This window comes from Equus caballus, chromosome 2 (genome assembly GCF_041296265.1).
Source record: "Equus caballus isolate H_3958 breed thoroughbred chromosome 2, TB-T2T, whole genome shotgun sequence".
Taxonomy (NCBI): domain Eukaryota; kingdom Metazoa; phylum Chordata; class Mammalia; order Perissodactyla; family Equidae; genus Equus; species Equus caballus.
The window spans coordinates 25,126,944-25,150,911 of record NC_091685.1 but is presented as its reverse complement, the minus strand read 5'-3'; the positions used below and the strand labels follow the sequence as shown (position 1 = coordinate 25,150,911).

The window sequence follows — 23,968 nt, the reverse complement described above, 5'->3', positions numbered from 1 at the left end:
ACATGTGCACGTGACACAAGCACAAATGCACACCCACGCAAATAGGTACATAGCATGTGTACGTGCACACACGTGTGTGCACGCGTGCACACAAATATGCACGCAGCAAGGCAAACGATGGACTGTCACTCAGTGTCCATTAGCCCCTCCCCTCTGGGCCTGCCCCGCTGCAGGAGCTAGAAAGCTGAGAACACATTTCCCAGGCTCCTTTTCAGAGAGAGCTAGAGTTCTGGGTGTGACTTGGGTTCAGCCAATTGGAGACGCCTACGCGACCTTTGGAAGGTGGAAGCGACAAGCGTTGTTTGCAGACGTTTGTTTTTTCCGTGGCCATTTCCAGCGTGTGGGCACCAGGTTCAGACGGGTGAGAGGCGGGGCCGGGGGCGTGTCTGCTGGCGGTTCAGCTGCGGGTGGTGCCCTTTGATGGATGGCGGCAGGTGCTGGGCGGTTCCACAGTGGTGGCAGCAGGGGCTCCCTGATCCTGGTGGCTCCAGCAGGGGTGGTAAGGGCTGGAGCCAGGGCCAGCTCCCTTGATGGTCCACTTTGGGGTCTGATTTTGGGAGTCGCTCCTGAAAGCTCGTCTTAAATTTGTTTCTTTCAAGTCTGTTGATTCCTTCTGACACGTAACACTCTGCAGTAACTTCCTACCTGTTTAAACTAGCTAGAGTCTTGCTGTTCTCTGCAGCTAAATCCTTCAGGTTTTAGCCCAGATGTCCTGACCCCACGCTAGGCTGAGTCCTCCACTGTGTGCTTCCCATTCTCCTCTTACACCCGACCTCTGACGTCTGACCAACGTCCGTTCTCTCAGAGCCTGGGCTGTATTCACATCCTCTCAACAAATATTTAGCGGGGCCTGTGTAGGCTCCATTCTCGGTACTAGAGATAATGGCCGTTTATCTGGTGGTGCACAGTTGGGGCTCAGTAATATTAAGGAAACACACCCTAAACAGGTCAACAAATTAATAGATAAGGTAATTTCAGATAAGAAAAGCAATAGGAAAATGGAATAAAGGACTAGAGAATTGCAAAGATTTCTACCCGAGCCGGGGTGGTTAGGGAAAGCCTCTTTGAGGGGTGGCTTTCGAGCTGAGACCTGAAGGAGAGGAGCCAGCCACGGGGGGTGTGGGGGAGAGGATTCCAGGCGACTGCAGAGGCCCTGAGGCCGGAAGGAGCTTGGAGTGCGTGAGGAACAGCGGACAGACAGTGTGACTGGAGCAGAGGGAGTAAGAGGGAGGGGGAGATACAGGCTGGGTCCCATCACGTAGGGCCTTGGAGGCTGTGCTAAGGAACCAGACTTTATTCTAGGTACATAGAGAGGCCTTTAAGCAGGGGCATGATGTGATCAATTTGTGTTTAAGAGACCACCATAATGTTGGGGGTGGAGGAAGGTCAGAGTAGGATCAGAGAGAGCATTTGGGAAGTGACCGTAGACCAGGAAGGTGATCACTGACCAGTGTGATGGCAGCAGAGATGGTGCGACATGAGCAGAGCTGGGAAATATTGTGGAGGTAAAACAATGCAAATTGCTGATGGGTTAGACATGGGGGTGTGGATAAAAGAGAGGTTCAACGATAATCCTGGCTGTTGACCTGAGCAACCGGGTGAACGGTGGTGTCATTTATCACAGTGCAGAAGACTGGAGCTGGTTTCAGAGGAGAAGTGATCGCACTTTCTGTGTGGGATGCCCATTAGAACATCCGAGGGGAGCTATGAGAGGCCGCATAGCTCAGGGGGTGAGAGCCAGGGCCCCGGAGCCAGGCTGGGTTGCATCTGGCCGTCTAATAACTCTATGGGCAAGTTACTGTAATCTAATCTACTTTAAACTAATGCCTTAGTTTTACCATCTGTAAAATGGGATAATAATCATACTCCTTTCATACGATTAGTGAGGATGAAATGAGTTAATTTATGCACAGTGCTCAAAACGGTGCTTGGTACAAATATGTATTATACATGTTGTTGTGATGATGATGATGATGATGATGATGATGATGCCAAGCAGGCAGGTGGCTATATGAGTCTAGAGGTTAGGAGAGAGGCCAGGGCTGGAGCCACTGACTTAGAAAAGATGCATGTGCAATGACCAGATTGGATAATTCTTTCTGGGAGACAACATAGAAAGGCGTTTGGGCATGCGCGTTGTTGTGTTCACCACTGTACCCCCAGTACCTCACACAAACTGCACATAGTAGGCGCTCAATGAATGTGTGTTGAGCAGATGAATTTCCCTCTGCAGAAGACTCTTCTCTAGTGGCCAGACTGACCACGTCTGACCTCCGTCTCCCTAGGACGTGGCTCACAGACGGTGCAGGGGCTTTGGCTCATGCAGTGCTGTGTTCCCAGGGCTCAGCACAGGCCCTGGCACATAGTAGGCCCTCAATAAACACCACATTAGTTGAAAGGATGAAGGAGTTTCTCCCTGTGTGCCTAGCTCAGAGGTGGCCACAAAGCAGGCCTGGCCTGGGAACCTGTGGGTGAACTTGACTGTTGGCCCCTGGCAGCCACACCGCCCCCTTTTGTGTTCTCACCGTGTTCCTGGGCTGGAAGCTCGGGAAACAGCTTTTCCTGACTCTTACTGGCAATATTATGGATACAGTTCAGTGTCCTAAAGAAATGTGCTCATGTGCTCTTTGGAGGGTGGAGGGACCATAGAAGCCATTCTTCCCACTTTGGCAGCAATGACAGATGTGTGGGCTTCAGCAGATGTGAATTTTGGCAGCAACTGGATGACTCGTTGTCTCTGCCAGTCGCCTGCCTCGGGACTACAGGGCAGTGCTGGCTGCAGCATGGGCCATGATTTCCTGTAGTTTCTTGACTCCAGGTGGCAGCAACAACATTCTGAATCTTCATATCCAGCTATATTATGACCTTTGATCCTAAAAGCTGGCAGCATCTCCTGACTTTACTCCTGATTTCCTCTTGGCAAACACTTAATTCCCTGTATTAAATTCTTTCCTGCTTTGCTTGAGATTCCTGGCCTGGCTTTTTTCCTGATGGAACTCTGGTTGATAAAGCAACTCTCAAGAGAGTGACAGGCTTGTGTCGCAGAAAAAGCAGGGGCTCTGGAGCCAGGCAAGCCTAGATGAAAATCTTTTTAGCTGTGTAAGCTTGGGCAAGTCACCTCAGCTTTCTTTGCCTCAGTTTCCCCATCTCTAAAATGGGTATAGAATTAAATAGTGTGTCATCATCGTCGTCATCATCACCTGTTGATCCATAACAATCCCATGGTCAAATTTTAGGTATTTAAAACAACTTTTTTTTTTTGAAGATTTTCTTTTCTCTTTTTTCTCCCCAAAGCCCCCCAGTACACAGTTGTGTATTTTTAGTTGTGGGTCCTTCTAGTTGTGGCATGTGGGATGCCGCCTCAGCATGGCCTGATGAGCAGTGCCATGTCCGCACCCAGGATTCGAACCAGCGAAACCCTGGGCTGCCGAAGCGGAGTGCGCGAACTTAAGCACTCGGCCACAGGGCCGGCCCCTAAAACAACTTTTTAAAATTGAGGTAAAATGCACGTAATGTAAAAATCAACATTTTTAAGGTGTACAATTCAGTGGCATTTAGTCCATTCATGATTTTGTGCAAGTATCATCTCTATCAATTCCAAAATATTTTCATTACCCCAAAAGGAAACCCATACCCATGATGAGCAGTCACTCTCCATTCACCCTTCCCCTCTGCCCCTGGGAGCCACTAATCTGCTCTCTGTCTCGGTGGATTTACCTATTCTGGATATTGCACATAAATGAAATCATGCAATATGTGACCTTCTGCGACTGGCTTCTTTCACTTAATGTAACGTTTTTGAGGTTCATCCATACTGTAGCAGGTGTCAGAACTTCATTTCTTTTTATGACTCGATAATATTCCACTGTATGGGTACACCATATTTTGTTCATCCATTCATCAGTTGATGAATATTTGGGTTGTTTCCACTTTTAACTATTATGAGTAATGCAGCTATGAACATTCACGTACATGTTTTTGTTTGAACCCCTGTTTTCCTATCTCCTGGGCATATACATACCTAGGAGTGGGAGCTGAAATTGTGTGTTTGTGAATGTTCTACACTGATAGGAGGCTACACCATGCGGCTGGCTGCCCAGAGAGGGACAAGGCAGGACATCACGACCTCCTGCACCCTGCCTCTCCTCTAGGTGGGAAACTGTGGTCTCTTCTCTGAATTGAACCACAGCGACGACTTAACCCCTGCCTGGGCCATGACCTCATCTTACTGTATTGTCTAGGTTTTTCTATTCAGATCTCCCATCACAGGCTTAGGTGCCTCGCCCAGCTGGGCGTCTTTAGAACATTCGGTAACCAGAGCAGGACAGCCAATCCACCCCCTGGCAGGACATGAACCCTGAGGTAACGTTGATGACTCAGGTGAGTAAGATGACTTTGAAAGCATTTCCTGAACAAATGGGGTCTCAGTCTCCTCACCTGTGTCAACCTTAAAAATAAAACAGCTAAGTAGGGGCTGGTCCGGTGGCTAAGTGGTTAAGTTCGCACGCTCCACTTCAGTGGCTCAGGGTTTCACAGGTTCGGATCCTGGGCACAGACATGGCACCGCTCATCAGGCCACGCTGAGGTGGCATCCCACATGCCACAACTAGAAGGACCCACAACTAAAAATATACAACTATGTACCGGGGGGCTTTGGGGAGAAGAAGAATAAAAAAGAAAAGATTGGCAGCAGTTGTTAGCTCAGGTGCCAATCTTTAAAAAAAAAACCCAAAAAACAGAAAAGTAGCTAAGTATTTTACCAGCAGAACAAGTTTATTTGGGAATAGCCAAAGAACTGCCACTCAGGATGTGCGTGCTGTGTGGGATCACAGACACGTCCAACAAACGAGGAAAGGAGTGTTACTTTACAGAGAAGAAGGAAGAGGCCGGGAGGGGTTGTTTGGAATGAAAGTCCACTGGAGGAAAGGAGAGCTCAGGCTGGGGATGGCTTCTCATTGGCTTAGTTGCTGGGGTTCTCATATCTGTTTGCGATGCATGTACATTTCTCCCCGTAACTGACAATTCTTTTGTGTTGAAGACCTCTGTTGGGGTCTGTAATGGACTATCCTGTGACTGACCTAGAGTGGTACTGCATGGGAGCGCCCCCTTTTGGCCTCCTAACTCTATTTTAAATGGTTTCCTCTTATTAATTTTCACACCTGTAAAATGGCAATGGTAATACCTTCATTCATTCATTCATTCATTCACCAACCACGTATTGTGCATCTGTCCTGTGCCGGGCCTTGTTCTAGGCCCTGAGGACACATTGGTCAGCAGCAGGTGTCGTGCGTGCTGTTAGGGGCTCACAGTCCAGTGGAGGAGATGGGCAGTAACCTGAGAGCCACACAAACACATAGGAAGTTGTAAATGTCAAGGGCTGTGATGCACAAGCAGCCAGTGCGTGAGCCTCTGGAACAGGAAGATCCCAACTGCCTGGAGGGGAATGGAGGGCTTCTCCCAGGACGTGATCCTTGAGCTGAGGTCTGAAGCAGGGGTGTAGAGGTATCTTGGGATCTTAATTGACATTTCCCTGATGACCAGTTGGGTGCTGTTTCATATGCTTATTGGACAATTGAATATCCTTTTGTGTGCATGTGTTTGTGTGAAGCGCCTCTTTAACTTTATCCCCTAGTTTTATTAAGGTATAATTAACAAAATTGTAATTTATGTATGTATGTATTTATTTTTGAGGAAGATTAACCCTGAGCTAACATCTGCTGCCTAGTCTCCTCTTTTTGCTGAGGAAGACTGGCCCTGAGCTAACATCTGTGCCCATCTTCCTCTACTTTATACGTGGGATGCCTACCACAGCATGGCTTGCCAAGCGGTGCCATGTCCCTACCTGGGATCTGAACCAGCGAACTCCAGGCCTCCCAAGCAGAACGTGTGCACTTAACCACTGCGCCACTGGGCCGGCCCCTAATTTTATTTTAAAATGACACATCAATGTGCAGGCTGTTGTTGCTTAGCTTTAATAAGAGCGTTAAACTGTCAGGTGACCTTTGACCCACCTCCTTCCATTTATTGATGGACAAACTATGTAGGTAGGGGATCCTGGAGAGCGATTAATATGCCTGGGTCACCAATGTGAGAACATGAGTCATCACTGTTTGGTGGCTGAACATCTGCTGGGTACGGAGTTGCCTGAGACTGGCTAGCGAGGTTGCAGGAGCACCAGACGAGAAGATTTCCATCACATGTATTCAGCAGGAAATTTAATAATTATCTTAACTTAGAAGTGATGAATGAATATAGATGATATTTTGAGATGTCTGTAACAACTGCAGTGTGATGTGAATATCCGTGATTTCCACTGGTGACAAAGACACAGGTACTGCTTCTGTGGCTGTGATTTGCTACCTGTATTCATAACTGAAGAAAATGATCAGTTTCAGCGGGAGGCTGGTGAAAATAAAGATGTAATTACTTTCCTATGAGTTCACAGACCCCCTGAATTCTATCTGTGGCCCCCAAGTCAAGGATGTAAGTCATCTGTTCCCACCCGACCCAGAGGTGAGATCAATGTTACCCAACTTCTAAGGGCTGGAAAATTCCAGTATGATAAAAGGAAGGTGGGGGATGGGTGCCAGGAAGACCACAAAAGAATGTCCTCTACATCCGATTTCTGTGGATCTTTCATGCATGTGTCACGATCAGTCCTAAATACTTCCCTGGTTTTAGCACTGACAGTCCTGTCCCTCAGTTCTGGGCAAACCAGGATGGTTAGTCTCCCTAGTTATCCAGCCTTCTCTGTAATCTCCGGGCTTCCATGAGTTTATGAATTCAGCCTCATCTGCCTGAACTTCCGCTTAACCCAGCAGGCCGTATCAAACGGGACAGCGGGTTAGAATCCAGAAAACCGGCTTCATGCTCAGGTTCATCCATCTGAGTCTTACTCTCCGGGACTTGTGAAATCATTTTATCTTACCACATGGAACTCGCAGCCGGGTCATGAAGGAGTAAGAGGGTCCTCTCTTCCTTTTAGAATGTGAAGCCAGGGGCAGCTCTGAGCTGTCAGAGAGCAGGTGCTGACACTTCCCTGCCCACTTCAGCATTAGCACAGGGATTTTCTGCGCTGGGAGCAAATCTTTGAACCAAAGGCCCCGGTTTCCTTATCTGAGAAATGTAATGATTGGAGGAGATCAGATAGTCTGAGCCTGCAAAATTGCTTGATGAGAGAAAGAAGGAAATAATAACTTTCACTTGATTCTCAAAATGGTCTATGATCAAGGAACGGTTCAGATCCCCAGGATCAGATGGTTTCTAAAAGCCGTCCTAGACATTCCATCATCACCAGCAAGTGGTGACATCATAGGGTGACAAGCTGTCCTGATTTGCCCAGGACTGAGGGATTTCCTGGGATTCAGGACTTTTGGTGATAAAATCAGGATAGTGCCAGGCAAACTGGGGGATGGTTAGTCAACGTAAGCACCATTACTACCATCGTTACCATCAGCAGCAGCACTCCATCTCCAGCATCATCATAGCCTTCACCATCATAACCACCGCCGTGAGTACCATCACCACCGTTGCCACCACCGTCATCCTCATCACCACTGTCGTTTTCATCATCATCAGTCATTTTCATCTATAATTTATTGGACTCTTACTGTGTGCTAAATGTTTTACATGCGTTATCTCATAACTTCGTTACAAGGCAGTAAGGTAAGGACTAGTTCTTAAGAACTCATGCTTAGGAATTGACTGTGTTCAACTCTTGGGTCTGTCACTTACCAGTTGCAAAGCATGGCAAGTTATTTACCCTCTTTGAGCATTATTATTTTTTTCATTCCTAATACCTCCCCCTCTCTCCTTGTTGTACATCTCTGTCTCTAACACTGGATTTCAGGGTGCTTGAGAGAAAGCAGTCTGTTTTATTAATTTTTCTCTGTCCTTTTACCTCACTCGAGAAACTGATATAGAAGAAACATCTGTAAATAACAATAATTGTTATAATAGCAGCTAATAAATTTTTTTGAGCACTTACTTTATGCCAGATTCTGTTCTAAGCACTTCATATGTATTAACTCATTTCGGGTTTGGTTTGTTACATTACATATAAACAAAAAAGATCAAAGAAAAAGAGTGGAAAACAGAAAACACAAAATAATATGGTACATTTTATTGTATGGAAATTATATCTCAATAAAGTTAATATGAAAAACAAAAAATAAGATAGTAGAAATAAATACAGGTTTGTCAGTAATCACCATAAATGTAAATGGATTAAATTTACCAGAATTTCTTAGATAGGATTTTTTTTTAAAAAGATACATCTACGTACTATTTGCAAGAGTCACACCAAAAACACAGTGATACAAAAGAGGAAAGTGGGCCCATGGTGCAGCGGTTAAGTTTGCTTTCTGCTTTGGCAGCTCGGGATTCTCCAGTTCAGATCCTGGGAGCAGACCTATGCACCGCTTATCAAGCCATGCTGTGGTGGGCATCCCACATATAAAGTAGAGGACGATGGGCATGGATGTTAGCTCAGGGCCAGTCTTCCTCAGCAAAAAGAGGAAGATTGGCAGCAGATGTTAGCTCAGGGCTAATCTCCCTCAAGAAAAAAAAAAAAAAGAGGAAAGTAAATTGATGGAAAAGACATTAATAGGTGGATACTAACCTAAAGAAAGCTAGTATATCAATATTGATACAAACAAATAGATTTTCAGGCCAAAGTCTTTATTATGGAGGTATGAGAGTCATTATTTAATGATAAAAGAAACAATTCACTAGGAAGTTATAATAAACGTAAACATTTATGGACCCAATAACGTAGTCTCAAATTACATAAAGCAAAAATTGACAGACATACAAGGAGAAAGCCACAAATCTACAATTAGAATGGGATTTTTAGACGTATCTCTTCCAGTAAATGGTATATCAAACAGAGAATAAAAACAGTAAGAATAAAGAAATGTGAATGACATATTCAACAACTACTGGAGATACTGAGTAGGGAAATAGATTCCTTAAAAATTAGTCATTAAGGCTAATGACATTTTGTGCTGGTAAGATGTTGAGAAATAGGAACTTACATATTTCTGTTGGGAGTATATCCTGGGGCCACGGTTTGGAGGGAAATGTGGCAATATTGGGTAAACTCGAAGATGAGCACATCTATGATCTGGCAATTCCATCAATAGACGTTTACCCTAGAGAAACCTCCCCCATGTGCACAGGGAGACACGCACACGGATGTTCATTGCAGCTCTGTTTATGACAGTGAAAGTGTGAAAAACTTCATCAGCGCAGTGGCTAAGATTCAGTGCTCTCACTGCCACAGCCTGGGTTCGTTTCCCGGTCAGGAAACCACACCACCCATCTGTCGGTTGTCACACTGTGGCAGCCGTGTGTTGCTGTGACACCGAAAGCTATGCCACCAGTATTTCAAATACCAGCAGGGTCACCCATGGTGGACAGGTTTCCGTGGAGCTTCCAGACTAAGACAGACTAGGAAGAAGGACCTGGCCACCCACTTCCAAAAAAACTGGCCATGAAAACCCTATGAAAGCAGCGGAACATTGTCTGATACAGCGCTAGAAGGTGAGAGGGTGGTGCAGAAAGACCCGGCAGGCTTCCACTCTGCTGTCCACAGGGGCGCCAGGAGTCAGATTTGACTCGATGGCACTAACAACAAATGATACCATTTATGTTGAATTTTTTGAAATGCACAAAATAATGCTCTATATTGTCTGTGGATACATACACAGTAGAAGTACAAAATGTGCTTGGTGATGATCCTCAGCAATTTAAAGATTTCTCTGGGGAAGGAAGGAGAAGGGAAGGGGTCTTGGCCACAAGACTACCAACCCTAGCTCTAACCCTAACCAGGATGGGTGTTGAGCAAGTGGGGGTTGGTTCCTCCTCATCTCTGTTGGGTATTAGTCAGACTCCAGGAGGACACTTGCTCTGCTGTCTGTCAGGTGCGAATCGGGGCTTGTGGTCTTGGGCAAGTCCCAGGATTTCTCTGGACCTCAACTTTCCCGGCTGTGAAATGAACTAAAGGTGTTTGCCCTAGAGAACAGCAGACCCAGGTGGACTCAGTCTCGCCCTTTGCATGGCCAGAGGCTTGTCACGGGGAAGAGAACTGGCTGATTCGCACTGTGTGGCTTCAAAGAGCAGAGCTGGAAGCAAGAAGTAGGAGTTCAAAATAAACTGCTTTCCATCAGAGCTGCCGTTCAAGAACTGAAAGTGGGTGAGCTCTCTGTCTTTGGGGGTGTGCAAATAGAGTTAGCTAGATAAACATGTGGAAGAGAACTTGGAGAGGGAATTCTTGTTCTGGGAGGAGTGACTGACGTCCCAGGGACCCTCCAAAGTCCTTGCTGACTCTGAAAGTCTGGCTGTAAGTATCTGTGATTCTAAGTTTCTGTAATTATATGCACCTACCTACCTGTCAGGTAACTTTTATTTACTCTCTTCTGCAGATAAGGAAACTGAAGCCGTGAGAGAACAAGTAACTCTTACAGAAAGGCCCTTACATGTGGCCCAAGATCCCACGTCACTGTCAGGTGACAATTTTCCCTCCCAGGGGAAGCAGATGGAATGAAAGATTGTGAGTGGCTTGTTACGCAACTTATGCGAGGGCTGCAGCACCATTCTGCGAAGGTGGGTGAGGATCTATGATGTGAAGGAGAATTACATGGTCTGGAGGCCCCTTGTTGAAAATGTCTTTCTGCTGGATAATTGCCTGGCGTTTAAACGCTCTCGTCAACATCCCTTGGTTTAGTCATCCTGCTTGCTAATCACTCTGTTAATGTCCACCTTGCCTTCCAAGACTTTGCACATCACTGTCCCAGTTCAGGTAAAAGGAATCTCTGATGTCACTAGAGGCCCTGAACTTCTACCCTGAGTGACACAACGAAAGGGAGGTGGCCCTGTCCCCAACCTTCCCAGTGACCTGGAAGCTCCAGGAGGGTTTGGCTGTGAGTGGTGGGTAGGACCCCCTGTTGGCTTCCATTGCCAAGTGGACTACACCAGCTCTGGTGATCGAATGCTGTCACGTGACTGAAGACCTCCACCTTCAGACTGGGAGCAAGTCTGCTCTGTAATTAAGAGGGACTAGAGGGCTCCTGGTAGCACAGGATTTTTGGTTCATTGGAATCAAAAACAAAATATGATCTGGTACCAAGAGGAAGTTAGGTCCTATTGGGTTGACCCTAAAACATTTGGAATTGCATTTGCTGGGTCTGAGATGCCAACAGATCTTGACGCAAGGGGAGGGAAACCAGCAAGCTCAGATTCTTGATGGCAGGCTGGGCGTGGTCAGCGGGGAATGGGACTCCTCTGCCCCTTTCTGCTGCCACCAGTAGCTGGAGCCTGTGACGGGAAATAAGAGCCCAGGAGTCAGCCTGAGGCGGGAGGATAGAAGCAGCAAGTCACCCTGCCATGAGAGGCTGCCCTCAAGATCTTGTCTCTGCCCGGTGGCCCCAAGTGGACCAGGGTTTTGCTTCTTTTTGCTTTTTCAGTTGTGGTAAAATAGAGATAACATAAAAATTTACCATTTTAACCCTTTTTTGAGTGGACAATTCAGCGGTATTAAGTACATTTGCATTGTTGTGTAACCATCCCCACCATCCATCTCTGGAACTTTTCTATCGTCCCAACCTGGAACTGTGAACTAGATAAACGATAACTCCCCCCTTCTCAACTCCCTACCCCACCCCTGCTGGTAACCACTGTTCTACTTCCTCTCTGTATGAATTTGACTACTCTAGGTACTTCCTGTAAGTGGAACCATACAGTATTTGTCCTTTTGTGTCTGGCTTATTTCACTGAGAATAATGTCTTCAAGGTTTATCTATGTTGTAGCATAGGTCAGTGCTTCATTCCTTTTTATGGCTGAATAGTATTCCATTGTATGGATATACCACATTTTGTTTATTCATTCATCCATTGCTGGACATTTGGGTTATTTCTACTTTTGATTATTGGGAATATTGCTGCTATGAACATGGGTGTAAAAATATCTGTTTGAGCCCCTGTTTTCAATTTTTTTGGATATATACGTAGGCATTGCTAGATCATGTGGTAATTCTATGTTCAATTTTTTGAGGAATTGCTATAATGTTTTCCACAGTGGCTGTACCATTTTTCATCCCCATCGGCAACAGACAGGGGTTCCAATTTCTCCACGTCCTCACCAACACTTGTTATTTCCTACTTTTGGGATAATAGCCATCCTGACAGATGTGAGGTATATCTCATGGGGTGGACTGGGTTTTTAAACCATGAACAGGTGCTCTCCCTGACGGCACAGTGAACATGGCTGTGGCCAGAGGACAGTTGTCATGGGCACCTGGATGGTGAGTAAGGAGCCTGGCATAGTGAAACCCCTGTCCTGGTCTCTGGCTACCTCCCCAGTGGGTGCTTGATTGTGGAGGGATGGAAAACCATCTCCACACCTGGAAATCCAATGATCAGGCAAACCATTCACAGAGTCCTCCCCATGTCAGTGCAAAAAGAGGCTGGGTCTAAGATGAGGTGGTTTTTTAAAAGTCTTGATTTATCAAGAGGAATTTGGAAAATCCTGAAGATCTTGGAGATGGGGAGAATTATAGAGAAGCTGGAGAATGTTTCATCTGGAAGAAGAAGTTGCTTTGAAAAATTTTTTTTTAATTTTGGATAACTCAGAGGAGCCAAACTGGTTGCATGTGGAGGTTTAAAAATGTGAATTTTAAAATGTATACTCTCTCACGGGCAAGGGAATCTGTTTCCTGAGTAAAGTTCTCTGGTGTTGAAACACTGTGACTGATGTCCACAGGGTGAGAGCTGGCTGGGTGAAGATGTTTCAAAGCGTCAGAAATATTTATTTACTCGGGAAGCCATCGTATAAGTAAATTATTAAGGCTACTTAATTGGATCCAGTAATATTTTCATTGTTAGGATTATGAGACTTTAAAAAAACTTTTCATTATGAAAAATTCCAATCATATAGAAAAACAACAAGAATGGCGTAATAAACATCCATATCACCACTGATGTAAAATTTGCCATATTCTACCTATCTATCTATCTATCTATCTATCTGTCTAACACTGTTTTCCTGGAACTCTTCAAAGTAAAGACATCCTGTCACATAACCGCTAATTATTTCAAGGGCATCTCCAAAAGAGAAAAAAAAAGGACAGTCTCCAAGATGACCCCAATATTATTATCTCATCTAAAAAAGTAACAATAATTCCCTAGTATCATCTAAAACATAGTTCATTTCAAATTTCCTCAGTTTTACCCAAAATGTCTTCTATGGCTAATGTTTTCAAATTCTGCTCTAATCACCAACCAGGAATTCCAGTTAATTGTTGTGCGTCTGAATTCTCTTTAATAGCTCCCCGTCCTGTGTCCTCCCATGAGGCTGGGAGAGTCATCGCATACCACGCCACATTCTGGATGGGTCTGATTGTTTCCTTGTGGTGTCGGTTAATTTGTTCCTCCATCTCCCATATTTCCCGTAAACTGGGATTTATGTCCATAAGCTTGATTAGATTCAAGCTGAACATCCTTGGCAAGAACAAACCATTCGTGGGTAGTGACGAACTTCATCTCGAAACATGTCTATTTCTTGGCCAGGTTGAATGTGGGGACCATGCGTGCTCCAGGTGATCTGTGGTTCCCAAGTCGATCAATGAAAAATGACTAGATAATTCCAGTGTCCTTATGAATAAAATTGTTTCCATATTACACAATTTGTGTTGTGAAAATTGTAACCCCGTTCTTCTTCAGAATATGTTTTCACTCAGAGGACTAGAGCTGGCAGGTCACCACCGAAAACTAACACAAAGTGGGAGGGCACTTCAGTGAAAGCGCTAAGGGCAGTGGTTGTTTGAGAGGCTAAAGTCTTGAAAAAGAAAACAGAGGAGAGTCTTAGAAGGCTTAAAACTGCTTTTTACAAAATCCAAATAGTATCGTGAAAATGATACAAATTACAGAGAACGTTTCACGTAAACTTTTAAGGTAGAATTTTATATAAATTATCCATGTGTTCTATGTTTAATTTAACCACATATTACAACATGGTCTGTTTTTCTTATAATTCGGTGTATTGCTATCTTTTCTGCCATTCTTGAGTGGTTTGAGAGGGATTAGGGTTTTAAAACACTGAAATAATGAATACTGTGTATTTCCGAAGTCTCTAGAAAACTGAAGTTCACCACTAAAGTGATCTATGACAAAGGAATGAGTGATGGGGAGATTAAAAGGAAATTAAAAGAAATAATTTCAAATAGGGCCAGCCCAGTGGTGTAGTAGTTAAGTTCGCGCACTCTGCTCCAGTGGCCCAGGGTTCTCAGGTTCGGATCTTGGGCATGGACCTGGCACCTCTAGTCAAGCCACCCTGTGGAGGCATCCCACATAAAATAGAGGAAGACTGGCACAGATGTCAGCTCAGCGACAATCTTCCTCAAGTGAAAAAAGAGGAAGATTGGCACAGATGTTAGCTCATGGTGAATCTTCCTCATACACACACACAAAAATAATTTCAAATAGTGGAACTGAGATAAAAAAAGCTAGATTGGTGTTTTTAGCCCTTGAAAGTAGAAAACTAGGGGCCACCCTGTGGCCGAGTGGTAAATTTCATGTACTCCGCTTTGGTGGCCTGGGGTTCCGCTGGATCAGATCCTGGGCGCCAACATGGCACTGCTCATCAGGCCGTGCTGAGGTGGTGTCCCACATGGCACAGCCAGAAGGACCTACAACTAGAATGTACAACTATGTACTGGGGGGCTTTGGGGAGAAGAAGAAAAAAAAATGAAGGAAAGTCTTAGATAAAACTTCAGAAGCAGGTCTGGGTCCATCTCTTCCCTTTTGTTATTATTCTCTAGCTACCTAGTGCCTGGAGACCGTTTGTGACCCTGGATGGTCTTGTTCTCCATCTTCTCTGGGGTCTCCCACAACTCTCCCTCTGCTGTTCTGAACAGTTCCGCTCTTCCCCACACTTGCATTTGACAGAGCAAAAGCCCTGCCATTACCCATGTTTGAGCATGCCCTTGAGGGCTCACCCGTCCCCCAAATGACTTATCAATGTGTCTCTTCCAATCACTTGAATGTGAGCTCCCTGAGGGGGGAGACGGGCTGGCATCCTCACTGCCTACACCACGCCCATAGTAAGTGCTCAGTAAATATTTGTTGAATGAATGAATGAATATATGACTGAATGAACCAGAGAGAAGTTCTGCAAATACAGTGTTCTTAACCCTGTCCCATTTCCTGTGGTGTTTTAGTCCCCCTTAAAAATCAGCAGATTCCTGATTGGGCAAACCCTGGGTCCAGTTCTGAGCACCTCCCACTGCCCCATGTCAGCACAGGGAAGTCTCCCAAAGGAGATGTGTATTGAGCTGGATGGGTTAGTTTATGCTGCAGTAACAAACAACCCTCAAATCTCAGTACTTAAAACAGTAAGGTCATTATCTTCTCAAACTGCATGTCCAGGAAGGGTTGGCTGGGGCTCTGCCCTACCCTGTCCTTACTCTGGGACTTCGGCTGATGGAGTAGCCACCATCTGCTGATTGCTCATGCAGAGGAAAAGAGAGCATGTGGTGATTAACACTGGCTCTTAAAGCTCCCTACTGGCAGTAACATATCACTTTAGCTCACATTTCTTTAGTCAAAGCAAGTCACATGGCCATACCCAATTTCAGGGAGGGGGGCTGTGATAGACTGTATTATTGCCAAAATGTTTGCTGTCTCCCCCTGTGGAAGGATTATAATCCTCTCCTCATTGACATCGGGCTCAGCCGTGGGACTTGTTTTGGCTAGTGATCTTTTGTAGAAATTTGCCACAAGGGGCTGCTCCTTGAGCCTGCATCCTGGAATGACAGGACAGAGCCAAAGCAGAGCCACCATGGGACCATCAGATGAGCGAGAACGAATCTTTGTAGTCGTAAGCTTCTGTGATTTGCGGATGGTTTTCTATTGCAACATAATTTAGCTTAACAGATTGATGCAGTGGGGAAGTGTAAGTTTACCATGTCCCCGAGGGGAGAATCAGAAATAGCTGACCGATGGCACTAAGGGTTACCACACAGAGTTATTTGAGTTGAACATTGGAGATGAATAACAGCTTGCGAGGCTGGGGGGAAAGGATTTCAGGAAGAAGGAAAGAGTTTGCAAAGGCTTGGAATAGAGAGGGATGTAATGAGTGGGCTGGATTGGACTGGAGAGTCTTCTGGGGTTGGGTGTGTGGTAGGAAAGGGAGACGGGCAAGGACAGAATGCCATTTTTTTCTCCCAAGATTGACTGTTCAGGCTGGTCTCCATCAGACCCGGATCTGAGTCATTCTTTGAGATGACTTCTGTGAGTTCTGGAAGCCATTTGATTTGGGTGAGGTCCTGACCTTCAGGTTTCCGTCTGTAAAGCAGACGTAAGCATATTCACTTTGCAATGTTGTTGCAACCATTCGGTGAGTTAACTAGCAGTGGAAAAAGCCTGGGATCAGACAGACCCATGTTTGGATCTTGGCTGTGCCGCTTACTAAGAACTTTGGGAAGTTTTTTTTTCTTAAATGCCTGATTCCTCATCAATAAAATAAAGATGATAATTAGTGCTTCATGGGGTTGTTATAAGGATTAAAAGAAATAGTGAAATTATGCAATGCATAGTAGGAGTTTCATAAATATTCATTAACCCAACCATGGGAATCATAGAAATTTTGGGCCTGATTAATCTTTCTTTGATTCTAGACTTGCTACAAACCAGATAGTTTTTGTTAAGGAAGTAAATTTGTCCTAATGTAAAACTGGTTATGAGAAAGAAGAAAGAACAAATTCTGAATGTAAAAAAGAAAGTTGTTGAAGGTTTGTGGAAGAGGAGCCCTGAGAAAAGCGTTTTGTGCAGGGTCAAGCTGGCTAAGTTTGGAATGAATTTAATTAAGTAAATGAGTTTTAATATCAAAAGTAAGCTGGTGAAAAATTAGAATTTGGCTTTGTCTCTGTTATAAAGATGAGGTTTTCTTGGGCTTTTAGTCTGCTCTTGATAAAGAGATTATGAAAGGTTTTTCTTTATTTCTGAGTAATCTTCCTCAAAGGCAGAGATTTTTTTTTTTTTAAAAGATTTTATTTTTTCCTTTTTCTCCCCAAAGCCCCCCGGTACATAGTTGTGTATTCTTCGTTGTGGGTTCTTCTAGTTGTGGCATGTGGGACGCTGCCTCAGCGTGGTCTGACGAGCAGTGCCATCTCCGCGCCCAGGATTCGAACTAACGAAACACTGGGCTGCCTGCAGCGGAGCGCGCGAACTTAACCACTCGGCCACGGGGCCAGCCCCAAGGCAGAGATTTTATGTTTTATCAAAATTACTTCCTGTGCTTTATGTTAAAAGCTGAGTTTTTTCTATCAAAAAGAGCTAAGGTTTTGCTGCTGTATAACTGTCTCTATTTGTCTTTGAAATGTTTTTTTCACTTTGGTTAAATAGATAATTAAATATTAATTTTCATAATTATCTGTGATCCTATTTAGGTGAGTGTTTTAAAACTTCTTTTGATGAACTTCCCAAAATCAGGTTCTGAGTGAAGGCTTTCTGGCCTCTAGCTCACTGTGGGGTTCCTCAGAGGACCCCTGAAACATCTCAAAAGATTTGCACTCTCTCCTTATAGAAAGAGGGCTATTAAACTAATTAGGCTTATCTGATATGTTAGATTACATGGGAAGCATTGTCAAATAAGAAATAACATTCAGCCTTCTTTACGTTGTATCTGTATATGTTATAAAAGTTCTAGAGAGTACGTGAAATTCCTGGAAGTCTAATGTGCTCTGGTATAAAATGTTGTCTGTCATCAAAATGGAGGCTCATACTAAGGGGACTGAACCTAAATATCAGAAAAGCACCTTAGCTGATTTTCATGTAAAGGCAGCAACAACAGAATCTATAAAGATTGGCACGTGTGGATGAAGTCCATTCTGCCTCTGTAACGAAGAGCCCCTCATTGCCAGACTTTCGCCATCCTCATGTCCTTGTAACATGGCAACAGTCTGCTCCTGATCAGAGAAATTAAGATGGGCAATGGGTATGGATTATCAATGTGCTCTTGTTATTCTATGTCTGTTCTCTGGGTGGATTAACACCCTCCCTTGCCACAATGCTGGTGCCCTCACAGTGGCCAAAAAAAAAAAAAAAAAAAAACCTGTTAGAAAATGTATTGTCCACTTGGAGCATACTTTCCACAATCTCCAGTGACGGAGGCACCCACTGCACTGGGCAAGTCATATGAGCCTTAATGAAAACCTTGCAAACTTCCTGGAATTATTACTGTCTCTATCACCCTCAATCATCAGGAAAAGCTGAGAAAACTAATGGAAAAGCTGGATTCAAGCAGAGCGAGCATTAATTTCATGGGACTGCATGAACTGAGGAGGATGTGATAATGTTCTGTTTTTCCAGATTTAAACAAATCTTTTCTCCTTGGTAAGATACATTTGTGAACGAAGATGAAACATTTACTTCTTCTCTCTGCTTGATCCTTCCAAAATTCAGGAACTCTCACTTATATAAATAATCAGGCTAAGTTTTAATACAAACAAATTAGTTATACTGTGGCTATCTTTGGTAAAAAAAAATAGAGAGAGAGAGAGAAGTAATTATAGAGAGAACTAAGTTTTGCATCTTTGTAGATATTAGATTCTAGTCCTGTTAATCATCTTTGAGGTTTTGTTATATACCTATGGACTGGACTCCCCTGGCCTAAGTTATTGCCTTGGTCTCACCTACTGTTTGCAGTACCCTCTTTGGAAACTATAAACTCACTCGTATGGAATACTCAGCAGCAGACCAATGTCTATTGGTACACAACCTTCTGCTGACCCCGTGTTGTCTTATGCTAGTATCACCGGCTACTGTAATTCTCTAATGTCTTAGGCTCAAGCTTATCGTCAACAGGTTAAAGATTGGAAAGATTAGAATCTTTCCCAGATTCCAATTTAAAGGATCCTATTGATGAGGAAAACTGCAGATGAGAAGCAGGCTCCGAGGACTGGAATTTGCTTGCCATTTTGAGAGGCATTTGCATTTGTGAAGGAAGTGGGGATGACCTTGTAGGGACCTGAAATTGGCCACCCCAGGATATGTCTCTTTGGCATCAGGATTGCTTGGGGCTGATTGCTTTCTATAAACTGGGACAGGGAAGGAGGCTCTGGGGAATGGAACTTGCCCTTGTTGGGACACATTTACGTTTGTAAGGTAAATCTCTATCTGTAAAGGTGCCTCTCTCTCTGTACCAGGAAGAAGAAGAGAGATGACCTTGTCCCTAGAAACTCTTAATGGGGAAGGCAAGAACTTAAGTTGTTTCCTGTCTGGCAATCTCATGTAACTGATTTAGTGTGGTGGCTTCTAACCTTTCTAACCTTTACTTAATCCGATTTGATTCTTGTCTAAAAGTCATGGGATCACCCAATGACCAGACCCACCTGCACTGATACCATTTTAACTTTTTTCCATGTTCTTTCCTTTGTCTTGTAAAGAGATGACTCACATACCCATGCCTTATAAAATTAGCCCTAACCCTCAACTCGGGGCAGCAGCAGTGGCTCTGCCTGCCCATGGGCCCTGTCCCCATGCTATTCTATTCTCTAAATAAAAGAGCACTACTGCCAGATCTTAAGAGTCTAAGAAATCTTTCTTTCGACTCCTTGGCTCACCGACCCCGCATCACGTTGGTCACAGTCTAGAGCCGGGTGACTGGGTATTCTGGAAGCATCATTAGAGTGTTATCGAGCAAGGGCTTGCTACCCAATGCACATAAAGAGCCAATTATTATGGCATCAGCCTTTGGGAAAAGAAAAGTAGCTTTATTGACCAGATCTTTCTGCAAGGAGATAGGAGGCATATGCTCTCAGATCTGTCTCCCAGATCCAGGGCTTAGGGCATAATTTATGGGATGAAAGGCAAGGCCGTCTGAAGCATGAAGATAGGTGATTGGAAGTAAGGAGAAGTGAGGTTATTGATGATTTGCACAAGCGTAGTCAAGCTTCATGGCTCTTCACAGTACGCGTGTTCACAAAATGGTGGTGTTACCATGATACGAAGGTGGAGTTTTCAGCCCTTTGACATCAAAAGGAGCGCTTATCAGTTGGCCAGTTGATGAGCTGATGGTCTCAACCAGCCTGAACTAGACAAAGAGTCGTTTCTCAGTTCCTGAAAAACCACTCTTAATTGCTCTATTGATAAGATGAGGTCAGTTGAACCGGTTCTAGAGAGCCTGCGGTTACAAGAGGAAGACAGCCCTTGAGTCCCATTGGAAAGAACCTTACCAAGTGCTCCTGACCACTGACACTGCTACAGAACTAGAAGGCATGGCGTACAATGTGCTCCTTCTGGGCACAGCTTTGTGTGTGATTACTATGGGGAACCATGGGCTTACAAATGTCTAGACAGCTGGCATATGGCAGGACAAAAGCTTTTTAGGATACCGTAGTATTCCATTTCAAATTCTCGTTAAGATGAAACCCAACAGCAATCTCATACGCCTAGGCGAGACTTGGGACCCCCTTTTTACACCCCGTTTGCTCTCCATTGACTACCATTGCCAAAGGCTTTGTCCCTTGGATTGGTGTAGTCCATAATGACCTATTGATAAGATAAATTTATCCCTAACCATGGCTACGCTGGCAAATTCCTCCACTCGAGGTAGATCAGCAACCACGATCCCTGGTTCCCCAGCAAAGGTTGTATTAGAGAACCAGACGGCTCTCGACTATCTCCCTGCAGAACAGGGCGGCACTGTGCCATAGCCAACGCCTCCTACTGTAGCCGGATCCTCCGGTGAAGTTGAGTCAGAACTCAGGAAAATTAGAAAAATAGCACAGGACCTCTCCGCTCCGATGTCTTTTAATGACACCCTCTGGTTCCCCATGGATGTTTTCAGCTGGCTTCCTTCAAGTGTAGGGACTTGGATAAGATCAGGACTTCAAATACTGTTTATGATTATTATTGGAATTTTGCTATGAGTACTTTTATTTAAACCTCTTATGCTACTACTCACTCAGATCTGCTCCAGAACTTCCACAAAGACCAAGATTATGGTCACTCAACATACTGAAATGGTAGATAAGGCTTACTCACCTGAGCCTTCAGGTAACGGGATGGAATTCCTGGGTGAGGAAACAGCCTGAGTCATTTCCTGAATGCCTCTTTGTTGCTCAAATGTGGCTTCAGCCTTGTGACGCTGACTCCTTGGAATAAGCATCTGAAAAAAAAAGTCCCCCCTCCCCCCCAAAGTGGGACATGACTTTCTGGGACAGGTCCATCCCAGCGACATGGGACTAAACCATCTGTGGTTGATCAGCGACGCTTTCAGACAAAGATCTCAATCCAAAGGGGAGAATGTGAAATGTGAAACAAAACGAGGTCACTTATGCCTAAGGGCTTTGGAGCTGGGAAACCATTAAGGAAATGGGTCCTATGCACATCCTCATCGAGCAGAACCTAAACTTTTGAACTGAGTGAAGATGGAAAAATTCTGAGACCGCAGAACAAGACCTGACATTCATCACCCTGACAGACTTTTACATTCCTTTAGCTATAATCTTAGCAATCAGTTATGTTTAGCCAAGATTAGCTTTCTGCTGCCAAACCCGATTAACATTCTTTGTAACACAAACTTCCCTCTTTTGCCTTTAAAAGCCCCTGCCTCTTACTTCGTCGCAGGGCACTATTTGGGCTGCTGCCTGAATCTGTGTGCTCTAAACTGCAATTCTTTGATCCCAAAATAAGCACCTCTCTGCCTCTCATTTTGCCTCTTTACTTTTAGGTTAACAGGTGTAAGCATCTGCTCAGAGAACACGGGGAGTGGTCAGGACTGGAGATGAGAAACAGAAGGAGCAGAGCCTGGGGACATAGGGTGACCAACTTGTCTGGGTTTACCTGGCACTTTCCTGGCATCAGCACTGCAAGTCCCTTGTCCCAGGAAACTCCTCAGTCCCAGGCACACCTGGACAGTTAGGGAGGGAGATGAGGGGACACAAGGGAGACCCTGAGGCAAATTTCCTGCAATAAGGGGTCACTGATTTCCACAGCTGCCAGCTCAGGGAAGGAAGGCGCTGCCCCTCCTCCCGGCAGAGCTGGTGCCACTCTTCACCTCTCCCTGCTGCTGCTCAGATGTTCCCAGGTTTCCTGGGGCTGAAGCGAAGTTTCCCCTGGAGACTTGAGGAGCGAAGGGCGGACTGGGATAACGGGTGCCACCCAGAGTCCAATGACCCCTCCTGAACAAGTTCATCTCATGGGTGCGCCTCAGAGCATCAAATTCCTCATCTGCAAAATGGTCTTGATTATGCCCAGTCGTACACTCAGGGGTACGAGGAGTTGAGACCATGCTCTGAGAGGGGAATGAGCAGGCTTTGGGGAAAGGTAAACTAGATCCAGGTGAAAGATATTTCAGTGAATTTTCTTTGCCTGAGGAGGATGGGCAGTTCTGCATATGTAACTCATGGTCTCCAGGCCTAACCAGCCTGTGACAGACCAGGAGCAAGAAGACTTTGCTTTTTATTATCCATGACATGTTTCCATCACTTGAACCATGGGTTTTAAGGACACAGCTCCTAAAACCCTTGGAATCTCCAAAGTGACGTGTCTTTTTATTTGCTAATGAGATGAGGGCTGGTTGCCAGGGAACCGACCATGTGAGTAGAGGGTAGGAATTTCCAGCTCCACTCCCCAACTTTTGCAGAGGGGAGAGGGACCGGAGGTTGGGTTAATCACCAATGGCCAATGATTTTGATAGCAGCTCAACACAAGGTTGAGATGAGGGAACCCATATTGTAGAAAAGAAATCATATTGTAACTTTGAATGACCTCTGATTGACTAACCCAGACATGCTCTGTAGATTTTATGGCACCTCCCAGCTGCTTTTAAGTTGATAACTTTGTTCTTCTGAGTTTCTTAGGAATGTGATGACCAGCCAGAGCAGAGAGTCTATGGGGATAACCATCATCAATGACAACTGAATAATTTGGGTATAGCTCCAGTCTCTGATGTGCATCCAGTAAAACAAAAGACCAGTAGGAACCAAGACCAGATGTCTGTCACCTGGAGACCAGCTGCCTCCCCAACCTGGAGACCGGCCCCCTATATAATTCACCTGTAGTCTTTGTTCTCTAAGATGGTTCTTTCAGACATTAGTCGGCCATCTTCCCTCTTGCAAGCAAGCTGTAATAAAAAACCCTTTCTCTCCTACCACCTTGCCTCCTGACTATTGGCATGTCTTGCGGTGGGCAGGTGACCCCCCTTGGGTGGTAACAATTTGATCAACCATGATTATGTAAGGAAGCCTCCATAAAAAACCCTAACTGAGGGAGTTTGGAGAGCGTCCAGATTGGAGAACACCTGGAGGTGCCAGGAGGGTGATGAGCCTGGAGAGGCCACGGGAGCTCTGTGCCCTTTCCCCATGCCTTGTCCTATGCACCTCTTCCCTCTGGCTCTTCATGAGTTGTATCCCTGTAAAATAAATCAGTGGTCTTGTTATGGAATCAGGTTTGTTTTTGTCCACCACCCAGAAAGCCAAACACCAAGACAATGAGATTGCGCAGAGAGAGGGTTTAATCACAAGGCAGCCATGTGAGGAAGTGAGAGCATGGTTCTCAAATCCGCTTCCCCAAAAACAGGGACTCAGGGATATTTATGGGATGGGGGGCAAGGTGGTCTGAAACGTGGAGAGAGGGGATGGGAGGTGAGGAGAGGTGAGGTAATTGACGATCTGCGCAAGCGTAGTCAGACTTCATGCCTCTTCATGGATCCGTGTTCACAAAATGGCGGCTTTAGCATGAGCTGAGGGTGGAGTTTTTAGCCTCTTGACGTCAAAAGGTCACCTGTCGAACACCTGCATGGGCCCAGTTGATGAGTTGGTGGTTTCAACCAGCCTGAAGTGGACAAGGAGTTCTAATTCCTGAAAAACAGCTCACACACCCATGACCATGGTGACCCAGGCTCCAGGAAGATGTTATCTATAGGAGCCTAGTGGGAGTCAGAGAGCATATTGCCTAAACAGCACAG

General features: G+C 45.0%; 1 long non-coding RNA gene across 1 annotated transcript; it reads left to right on the top strand.

Annotated features, from left to right (window-relative positions):
* The first annotated feature begins 206 nt into the window (after window positions 1-206).
* LOC102147423 (uncharacterized) lies at window positions 207-23,152 on the top strand. The gene is made up of 3 exons (XR_289815.4): window positions 207-361; window positions 10,425-10,605; window positions 22,863-23,152. It is a non-coding gene; the product is annotated as an uncharacterized lncRNA (long non-coding RNA).
* Window positions 23,153-23,968: the final 816 nt, after the last annotated feature.